Here is an 11549-nt window from a genome sequence, read left to right as displayed (position 1 = left end):
GACTAAGCCAAACTAAACTGACTAAACTAAACTAAAGTAAACTAAACTAAATGAAGAGGTCAGTGCCAGTATAGCAGCTGCAGTGTGGTATATTCCTCATAGCAACATGTTCTCATTGCATTGCTGATAATGAAGATGTAGTCAGGTTCTCAAAATTACTGGGAGGAGCAAACAGACTGGGAGTGACAGAGGGGAGGGATGGAGACAAGAACGCAGGGCGGTAGAGAGAGGAAGACTGAGAAGGGGCAGGAAGAGAGAGAGAGAGAGAGAGAGAGAGAGAGAGAGAGAGAGAGAGAGAGAGAGAGGTAAGCAAATAAAGAAGGAGAGAGAGAAAGAGGGAGAGAAAGAATGCCCCTCATTTTCCATGCAGCACTGACCAACGATCCGATGCATGAAAGATCTATTGCACCCTGACTTTCCCCTTACAGTTTTTTTAACAATTGGTTACAAGCTTTTGTAAATACTGAGTTCACTTTTTCAAAACTCTTCATACAATTCCCTCATTTCATGCCCAAAACACACCAACAACTACCAAAACTCTGCATCAAATCATTCTACCAAAACACCAGAACTAGTTTCCTCCCAAAAAGAACACTTTGTCAGTCAGAACACAATGAAATAAAAACCACTGACAACAGGAACCATCACATTAGATGCACCAAGTCTTGTCAGTCTTTGAAGTAGTAAATGATTTTGTGTGTTTTTCTTTCTTCTTCAATGTTTTATTTTGGTATTGCAATTAGCTTAAGTATTACTCTGTTCTTTGGTTGACAGTATAAGAAATGTGAAGAAAGGCTTCAGTGTGCTTTGTTTTTGTCAGGGTTTTTTGGCATACAGTAACTACAGAATACACTGTAATACAGTACAATTGATGTAGTTTACAGTTGGGTAGGGCTCCAACTGAGATGGGAATCAGCTGTGCTTGGTGTAATTTACATAACTCCAATCAACAGTTTGTCTCTGTAACATTATATCTACTTTTTTTTTTTTTTTTTTAGCATTTTGAATAGATTTCAGATATTTCAATATAGTATTTGTGATTTAGCAAATTGCTGTCCACATGAATGTTATATGTTACAGTAAGTATTGAACTTTTTGCAAAATTGACATTTGACATTTGCAAAATGGGCTGTAGATACAGACAGTTTTGCTGGTGGTTGAGTTTGATTGAGAAATGAATTCAAGAATTTCGAAAATGCAGCTGTACACGGAACACCTTTAGCCTCCAGTCCATCCGGGGCACAACACTTCTTGCCATAGCCAGCCCAGTCAATTAGGAGTGTGCTGAAGTCTAGTTGTTCTGGACTGTTTTCTGTTTCTATGCTCTGGACTACTTGATACATCTTCCCTGCTTGCACAACACTGTCTGTGCACATGACCTGGGGTCCATAGAGAGCCTAAGTCCCTCCCCTTCCGCTGTCCCCCATGGGACCTTATTTCGGAAAAAATATGTACGGTAGTCAACGGCGAGAGACAAATAATTGTTTGATCCCGTTTGAATTGTGCCATGACTTACACATATGATGTTTTGTCAATTTAAAAGATAATTTTGCAAGTCAAGAAAGTCGCAGTTTGTTGTAAAACAGTACAGTAACGTTTAGTTTTGTGTGAAACCGCTCAGTGAACTACATCTCTCGTCTCGCACAATATACGTCACCAACACCAACATGGAACGAAACTTACGAAACACACAGGCATCGCGTTAACGTTAGTCCCCACTGTACTAAAACTATCCTAAACCAGTTTAAATCCATTCCTACTGTCTACCTTCCAGGTTGTGTATAATACTCCTGCTATCTGAGAGGGACTTAGCTTCAGCGGCTCTGGGTAGCTTGTGGAGAGAGGAAGTTACGTCACTTGCGCGACTTTTGGGTGTGTAGTCTTTCTAATTACGTATTTTTACAGTCTTATAGTTCAACAGTTTTACCACAAACTGCGACTTTCTTGACTTGCAAAATTATCATTTAAATTGACAAAACATCATATGTGTAATTCATGGCACAATTCAAACGGGATCAAACAATTATTTGTCTCTCGCCGTTGACTACCGTACATATGTTTTCCGAAATAAGGTCCCATGGTGGTCCACCGGAAGGGGAGGGACTTAGGCTCTCTATTCCAGAAAGCCGGTTCAACAAACTCTGAATCTAACCAGGGGTTAAAGTGGGCCGGGACGATCCGGAACGGCGTTGGCACCTTCGAAGACCATCTGAATAGCGAGAAATATACACAAATCTATTATATTGTAATTTATTCCCATGCATGGTGCTCAGAGTAATCTGTCAGCGGCTCTTCTGCGTCTCTCCCTCTCCTCTCGCGCCGTGCGCACGCAGGCAGGAGTGAGAGTGAGTTACTATGGTTACGGGGACACTCTGTGTGTCTGTCGCTCTGAAACTTTCTCGCGATTCGCAATAATAGGTTTTCAGGTTAGTATGCCTATGCAAAATCATGAATGTAAGCACCTCAATGCAGAGAATTGGCGTGGGAGAGAATTGCTGCCCGAGTCAATGCGTAAGTTTGAATGCAGTAGTGTATTCATTTAACATTTAACCACACTTTCTAATAATATTACAGGTGAAAAAGTGGTGGAATGGTATTGAATAAAATTTTATTTTCATTTAGGTGCAATCCGACGGGCGCAAAGCGCACTTGGAATAAAAACATAGGCTACTTCAAACAGGTAAGGCATATTTTGCTTAGGCCTATAGGCTCATGATTGTACCTCACTTTGGTTTTAATCATATATGACATTAAACAAAGTAAATATCATTCAGTGGCTATTTCAACGTGTAGTAGCTTTAACCCCCAACAGAATGCTGTTTTAACACACATAAATGTCCTCTCGCCTAATATCCTGTTTAGTAGATTGACATTTGAGTTCTACTCAGCCAACAGAAAGAAGGCAGAGGCCCGCAAAACGGGTGGAGGGCCACCGCCACCACCTCTGACAGAGGCAGAAGAGCTGGCCCTGAGCCAGAACACTGGGCGACCAGTGGCTGAAAGCATCCCTGGAGGGAGCTCATCCTAGCCAATCACCCCCCAGGACACAAGTGCTGAGATGTGTGTGTATGTATATATATATATATATATATGTATTTCTTTTTTGGGTTTTTCATTTTTCCCAACAGTTACTGATGGTGTTATCTGCCTTGTTGAGCCTCCTGCCACAACAGAACTCCTTGCAGTTGTAAGTACTCAATACTCCAGAGATCTTGCCACATAGTAGTTTAAAGTATACCGAAACAGAATGCTCGTCTTCATCACAGGATGATGATGATGATGAAGAAGACACGTTGTCTGCTGCCACAGAGAGGGATTCAGAGAGGCCTACAGAGGTATACATCTTAATATTATGTATGGTAGCTACTGATAGTTCTCTCTCCATTCACATTTCTTTACATTCTTGTGTGGAATTTGGAGTTTGACATTTACACTGAAGTGATGAGAATAAATAATGAATGGACAAACAACCTGCACATTCTTATCCTTTTTAACAGAGCATGGCTGGGCATTACCAGGAGGGTCCATCAACCTCCACAGCACAGATTGACACAGTGAGATGTTCAGTAAATGCCAGGTTAATTCCGCATGTAGAACTGTAGAATTTAATGCCATCCTTACGTTTTCCCAGTTACCGGTAAAGGAGTTGTACAAAATGCATCTCATCAAGAAGATGGCAAAAACTGACCAAGAAATGGTGTACTTGGGGCGGCAGATTAGAAAGGCAGATCTTGAAATTGAATTATGGGAACGCAAGTTAGAGGTGGGTGCATGGTCACAGGTGAAATATGTTAATTGTTGGAACAATATAACAAGACTAGGTCAAAACCTAGTATATGGCTGGACCGTGTATGGGTGTGCCACGTGCCACAGCCGACCAATGGTGTAACTTCATCACTCAGTCAGTCAGTCAGTCAGTCAGTGACAGCGTTTATAGGGCTGGCCCCGCTGTTGCGGTCCAGCCAAAAATGTCATGTCACTCACCTGAGAAGGACGCTGTTGCCGTCAGTGTAGCTGTAAGGCCACTGTTTGAATTCAAGCGGGAGAGACGCAATCAACCACAGTCTCGCGATGCTAGATCCAAGCCAGCCACTCAAATCGCGCATTTAGTTTGCTTTTGAAATCCTGGTGGAGTTTGAGCCAGAGACGGTTTAGAAGCGAGACGGCGCAACTGTGAGTCATTTCCTGTATCTGTGTCACGTGGGTTTCGCCACTGCCCCGCCCCTTTAAGAGACTAGCGGCAGGTCCTGAGTCTATTCACTCCAATGGGAGAAGTGAACGTGAGCACAGAATATGACCGATTCTTTCGCCCCATAGTCACCGAAGTAAATATTGGACCCATTTTTCACAAGCCACATATCTTCCAAACATTCTGACACTAAAAAAAAAAAAATCTGGCAACATCATCATATATCCCGTCGGTCTGGTTTCACTGCAGTGCTGCCGACGTCGCTTTCCAACTGGATAAACAGAAATTTAAAGGGACTTATACGTGAAACCATGAATTAAAAGTTAAAACTACCGATAACATCATACGACGCACAACCCAATCTGCTTTCATCCATCCACATGACGTTCACATTTCCAAACGAGGTGGGGGGATGGGGGGGAGAGGCGACCACGCCCACTTAGGAGACAGGAAGTATATACCATTTCATACCATTGCCGCAGCTTGTAATGCGTCATCTTGTGTGTAGAGAGCATCTTTGTCCTAAGTCATAATCTGGATCAGAAACAGGAGCACACATCTTGCATAAGACTGAATAATAACTGTGAACTGATTTTAAGGAACAAAGTGGTCAAGCTGGAGCTTTGACTGAAGACTGTTCCAGGACCAGGGTGCAAAGTAATCAAATGGGCAGAAACAGCTCTGATTCTGGGGACATTAAGAAGAAAGCTGGACTATGATCTTTAGCTATAGGCATTGCTGGATATTTGGAGTGGTCAAGTAGGGGGGCAGCTTATGAGGTGTCTTAAGCATTTTGTCAATAAAAAGTGCACTTATTTCAGTTTCAAACATGTAAAGCATTTATTTTCTTTAATGATGAAAAAATACACATGCACACAGGTGATGAGCAAAGTAAGACCAGAGACATTAGGAAAGACTAAAACTTCTCCTTACTATACCATCTTATCTAACTACTTAGGAGAAAGAGATGGCTTGTGAACATCAGAAGAGCAGACCTGTCCATCCACCTGTCTCAAGATGCCCTCAGAAAAGGGGGTTATGGAGTTTGTGAGGCATGATTGTCCAAATGGTACAGCTATACATAGTCTTTTAATTTACTAATTTTCCATGAATTCCACAATTCACACCTAAATCACCATATCCTACAATCATCCTTGAGGGGAAGGGAATAGCGCAATGAAGAATTGTTAGTATGAAGACAAGAGGTCCTAATGAGAATATATTTTGCAGCAACAGAGAAAATGTCTGACGGACAATGCTACACCAACAATAATCAACTGCCCTAATCCCCCTCCATCAACTGGTGGTAGACGTGTGCTACGTAGAATCAATAACATTGGTAGTTATTGCCCCTCCCTATAGTTGAACAGCACAAAAACAGGTGACAGTTAAACATTTGCATACCAATTGTTATCCTTTCAAGTATGGATTCTTTAAATGGAATGATGAGACCAGTGTAATTTCATTTTTTTTTCTTATTGTCAACATAGCCTCCGAAAAGACCAAAACCTACAATGCATTTCTTCTACTCTAAATACTCTTCCTGCTCTCTCCTACCCTTAGGAGCTCTCAACCAGGAAGCCATACATTCCCATTGTATGCTGAAATCATTAAATACAGCTCGCAAACACATATTTCCAGCTTTAAATATCACAAAGTATTATATGAAAAACAGGGGTATTGTAGTTATTACAAAATGTACTTCAAAAGGCAACAAGCTCTATCGATCTATCGATCTATCAATGTACAGTAGTAAACAGAACAGCGTAGTCCCCGAGCATCCGCATTGCACATTACACTCAAGTCCAGGAAAAAGTACTGGAATGTAAAAAATACCCATGTTCATCCCAACGATGAATTATGCTGACCAAAGCAACAGTGCATCTCTGTGACTTGTTTTAATCCTTCTTTTTTGACAACAACGGAGTTCTATGACTTCTGGATATGAGCTATAATCTGGTGTTGGCTAGATGGACCATACTTGTAAGTAGGAGAAATGCATTGTAGGTTTTGGTCTTTTCATAGACTATGTTGATGATTTTTGGCCTTTTAAGAATTAGCTACTATTTTCTCTTTTCCTATGAAGTTTTGCACATCTCATGATACAAATGGATTGTAGAGCCCTTGAGCTAATAACATCAGTAGATTAGTTGGAGTGCAGGCTATATCTCCATCTTTTAGGGACCTGAGGGTTGAAGTGGTCAGACCAATATTGGCAGCACCTGTAACAAAAGACAAACACAGAAAAACAAATGAATTATACCCATGCCATTTTAAAAATGTGCCACCGATATGAACTTGCCATCTGTATGCTACAATAGAATGCTACTGTACTTAGTTTCAGCAACATCTAATTCATGCAACAACTTCCAATCCATACCATTACACCAGTGGTAGTATGTTAAAGGCATGTTATTTTTAAGGAGAGGACAAAACAGCAGCGAGAGAAAAACGAGTAGAAGAGGAAATAGCCGAAGAAGTAATCGAGGAAGTAGTTGAAGTGCACGAGAAAGTAGTAGTTGAGGTAAGGTGGTTGTAATAAGTAAGTCCATTTGTAATTAAAAAGATTGACTCTTAATGATAGTTACAAATAAAGAATACAATTTATATCACTAGAATTAAGATACTGATTTGTAAGGTGGATTTCAATGCACATTTCTTAACAATAGGGACAGCTTGAGGAAGAACTGAAACTGGAAAGGGAGATAAGACTGCAGCTTGAGCAGCAACTTAAGAGAGAGCGTGAGGGAAAAAGAAAGATGAATGCAAAGCTTCGTAGAGAAAAGGCCAGCAAGAAGAGACTGAACAATGCAAAGTAGGCATTCCTTACAATAGAGCTGAGGTGTAACTACTTTGTGTATGTTTTTTTTTGTCTTAACTTCCCTCCCTTCTTTAAAAATAAAACCTTTGTTTATTCTCTCAATGCTTAAAGCTGAAGAGGCAAAAAAAACAACTCTCTGATGCCCTGAAAGTTCTTCCTCCAGAGACTGCAGAGTTTTTATATCATCAAGTGAAAACTTGCGGCCGAAAACAGAGAGGAAGAGAATTTCCAACATCGATCAAACAGTTGGGTGTGCAGATTTTCCATCACAGCCCGAACACCTACAGGACGTTGAGGAGGCATTTTATTCTTCCATCCCCATCAACACTTCAACGGTTCATAAATACCAATGTGGGCCATTTCCATGTAAGAGTAGTTTCAGAATCTCATGGATCATGACATAATTATAGACCTAGAGTGATGTGTCAGCAGTTCATAATATAGTTAAATAACATATTGTAATATCAGACTTTCTGCACTATTACCATGTTTCTGTTCTGCTATTACAAATCTATGACAATGTGTCCACACTGCATTGACCTCCTTTCAGATGTTTTTAATATGTCAATCCATTCCACTAACAGGCTACTGCTCCTCTGTTTTACAGCCAGGTTTCCTTGATCCTATCCTGAACCAGATGGCACAGCTAGCCAAAACAATGAAGCCATCTGAGCTTGCTGTTTCATTAGTTTTTGATGAGATGGCGATCAAAAAACATCTTGATTATAATCGGGCATTGGACAGGATAGATGGACTCATGGCTAAAGGCGAGGTGGCTAACCAAGCCATGGTACTGATGGCTCGAGGAATGGCCTCAAAGTGGAAGCAAGTGAGTTAATGTTCATTAGTTTCATTCTATACTGCTTAGAGCAACTGAACACTACAGATACAGGATACAGTTTAGTTCACTTAAAGGGGTCATATTATGGGAAAGATACATATGGTCTGATATTATGGAATGATTATTGTGTGTTCAGGACACATAACTGTATACACTTCCATCTGCTCACTGCAAGCCATAGGATACTTCCTGGCCAAAGCTACTCTCTCTGCAGAAGAGACAGTAGAAATACTGTCAGAGGCTGTGAGACGCCTAAGCGAGATTGGTTTCACAGTAAGTCTGAATAAAATCCAATTAGAGGAGGACAACATATTGTGTGAATACTTCACTTAAATGTAATGGAGGTTGTGTTAACATGTACACTATGTGTCTCTCACAACAGGTCATTTCTGTGGTCTGTGACCAATCGTCTTCTAACATAAAGACACTAAAGCTGTTAGGAGCCAGCCTGGACATTGCAGACAGTACAGATGTGGCACACTGTATATCAGTGGATGATATTCGATGTGCCTCATCTTGTTAAGTCTGTTCGTAACAACCTAAAAAACATGGCCTGAAGGTTAGTTTCATTATCAAATAAAATATGGCTATCATACATATGTATGTTTGTTCCAGCCCATTTCCAGTCCTGCTTATCACTTAGTATTAGTGAGAATACAAGTTGGATTTCATCTGGTCTGGCCTGACACATCAGAGCCATGGAATACTACACAAGCTAGCTCTCCATTGGGTGTGAACACATAAAGAAGTCAACAAATAGCTTCCCGGTGAAAATGGTCATCAATCAAGTACATTTGAATTACCATGCTGTGTCGTATGTGTTGTCTCTCATCCCATAATGAATTCCTGGCACTGTAATCACATTAAAGTATTGAAAAAGATGATTTCTCTGTTTATCTGTGTGTTACCAAAGCGACGGGCTGTCAACTGTGCACACAGGGGCTTGTAGCTCCATGCGTGCAAGGCTTGTTTACAGTGGGGAGAGCTGTTGGCTAGTACAGAGAAACTGAGAAATAGTCTATTCCCCACACTTTAACACGATTGATTACAGCGCCAGGAATTCATTATGGGATGGGAGGTAAGACACCAACACATCACCATGGTAAGTCAAATTGACTTTATTAACGACCATTTTCGCCGGGAGGCTATTTGTTTACTTGTTGATGTGCCACATCCAGACCCAGTGGAGAGCTAGCTTGCATAGTGTTCCATGGGTCTGACGGGTCGGACTACATCTGGTCCAATCTTGCTGTAAACCACATGAACAGTATCAAACCACATGTATCACATCACCTTCTACTGTCTTGTGTTACAGATAGGAGCGAAAAACAAGCCCAGTGGAAACACTTGGAGATGTTTTATGATATTGATAGACAGAACTCTGTCCGCATGGCTCCAAAAATAACTATGAAGCATGTAGCACTGCCGCCTTTCATGAACATGCGAGTTCAACTCAAGTCTTCAGTCACACTGTGGCAGCCGGTAGGCAACTAGTTTTTATTTTATTTTAGAAAGCCTGATGGAACTTTTAAAATGTACGGAAATTTATTGAATCAACATGAACAACATTTTTATGATGCATCTGTGTTACATTAATACGGTAATCAGAATTCAATCTGATTGTTGTTGGATCAAATTGTTAGGCCTGTGTATTCTTACGTTTTAAATGATATCTCTTCACCCTTAAACCCTAATCGTACAATCATATAGGGATGAAGACCATGATTGACCTAAAAAGGCTACCAAGTGAGGCGCATGCTACAGCGGACTTCTTTGAGGATATGAACAGGCTGTTCGACATACTGAATTCAAGGTATTAATTATGACTCCATTTGAAATGCCTACTGATCATCATAGATTTCTTTTTTTTTTGTTTTTTTTTTGGCATTGATTATGAGAGTCAATGTAGGTGAAATTTTGATTATCAAGATTGATTAGCAAACACTTCTCAGAAGCTACTCCGATACCAATCCATGGCGCCGGCCCCTTGGACCAAGAAGTGCTCAACAGATGAACCTCCTCATGGACAGCCTTCACTGGATCTCATCTTGGACCTTCAGGTTGGTTAGAAAACATTACATATGGTGTGGTCAGAAAAAGGCAATGGACAATTGACATTTTCTTTCGTTCACATAAGATTCATCGATTGTGTGCTATGAGTGAGTGAAAGTATGCAGGTCAGAATGTTTCCATGCAGCAGTCCTCGGTAGAGTGCTGAAAACATCTAGAGATTTGTATAGTGACAGTGTGCATTTCAGCCAACTGAGACGGTATGATTAAGATCAGGTTTTTATCTCAAATAATCCAAATCTAAACATTTATTTCAATACACAAATTATCAGCGAAAACTGATTCATCTTTATAATAATTAGGCGTTGAACTAAACTAACGAAAACACTGTGGATCATAATAAAACACCTGTGTGCTCCCAATTAGCCACTCCTCCAGCTTTACTGCACAGACACTAAATAAGAAATTAGTAAACATAAATAGGTCTTCATTGCCATCATCATAATCATTCATGCAATAGATCATTGACTTCTCTGTAATATGTTACTACAGGCCTGGATTCACTCCCCCTTAACAGCACAGCTTCATCCTCACAATCCGCAGTGTCATCCTGATTGTCCAGCAGCTGGGGAAAGAATTGGGAGAACTGAACCACAGCCAAGCTGAATCAGGACTGCCTTGAGGTAAAAAGAAAATAAATAAATAAATAAATAAATAAAAGGTAGAAATAGTGGGCACCACAGAAGTAATCTTATGTCCTCTAATAAGCCATTTTATATGTTATCTCTTCCAACCTAACATACTGTATACCCCCCCCCCCCCCAAAGAATCTGTTCTCTGTGATCCATGGCAAGGGTGGACACCGGTTCAACCCAACAAGCAGGGAGTTTGCCTCAGCGCTCAAAAGTGCCTCCATTGCAAAACTTACAAACAACATCGGGAGCAACTGTCTGTCTGATAATGGCACCCTTTTGCTCAGCACCGTACAGAGCAATACACCATTTCCTGACCTCCGACTTCACTCGAACCCCCCAACATCGTCTACCTCACAGGTGTGTATCAACAAAAAGTCGCTTGTGTATGGCTGCCTGCCATCTGCGCATTGACAATAAATGTGGACATTTGCTCACCCCTTTATAAACTGTACTTTCTCAATTTTATTTACACTAGGAACCTGTATATTCTGGCAAAATTCCAATTACACATACTATACATACTATAAATTATTTTATTATTGACACCTGCACCATGTATATGTACATTCTAATAATCTCTAGTTTTTATTGTTGCACTGCACTGCACTGTTTACACCTGGGTACATTGCTGCTCACCATGTTTATATTTCCATATATGTATATACAGTATGTCCCCCTTATTGTTATTCACCTTTTTATTTATTTTCCCTATATGATCTATTTACATCTCTTATCTTGCAATGCTGCTGTGATGCCCTAATTTCTTATCTATCTCTCTATCTCTCTATCTATCTATCTATCTGTGTGTGTGTGTGTGTGTGTGTGTGTGTGTGTACATGAATATGCTCACTGAGATCTACAACAATTTATTGCCCATAACAACATGCAACATGCAACAGATTTGTTTACGGCAGAGTCCAAATATTGTGATGCATTTTGTGAAAATATTGTGATATATTAACCAAATCTCCATGTCTCTCTTGGAAAAGACAT

The sequence above is a fragment of the Centroberyx gerrardi genome, chromosome 1 (assembly GCF_048128805.1).
Source record: "Centroberyx gerrardi isolate f3 chromosome 1, fCenGer3.hap1.cur.20231027, whole genome shotgun sequence".
In the NCBI taxonomy this organism is placed as follows: Eukaryota; Metazoa; Chordata; class Actinopteri; order Beryciformes; family Berycidae; genus Centroberyx; species Centroberyx gerrardi.
The sequence above is the reverse complement of the archived record's forward strand: the minus strand, read 5'-3'. Positions refer to the sequence as shown.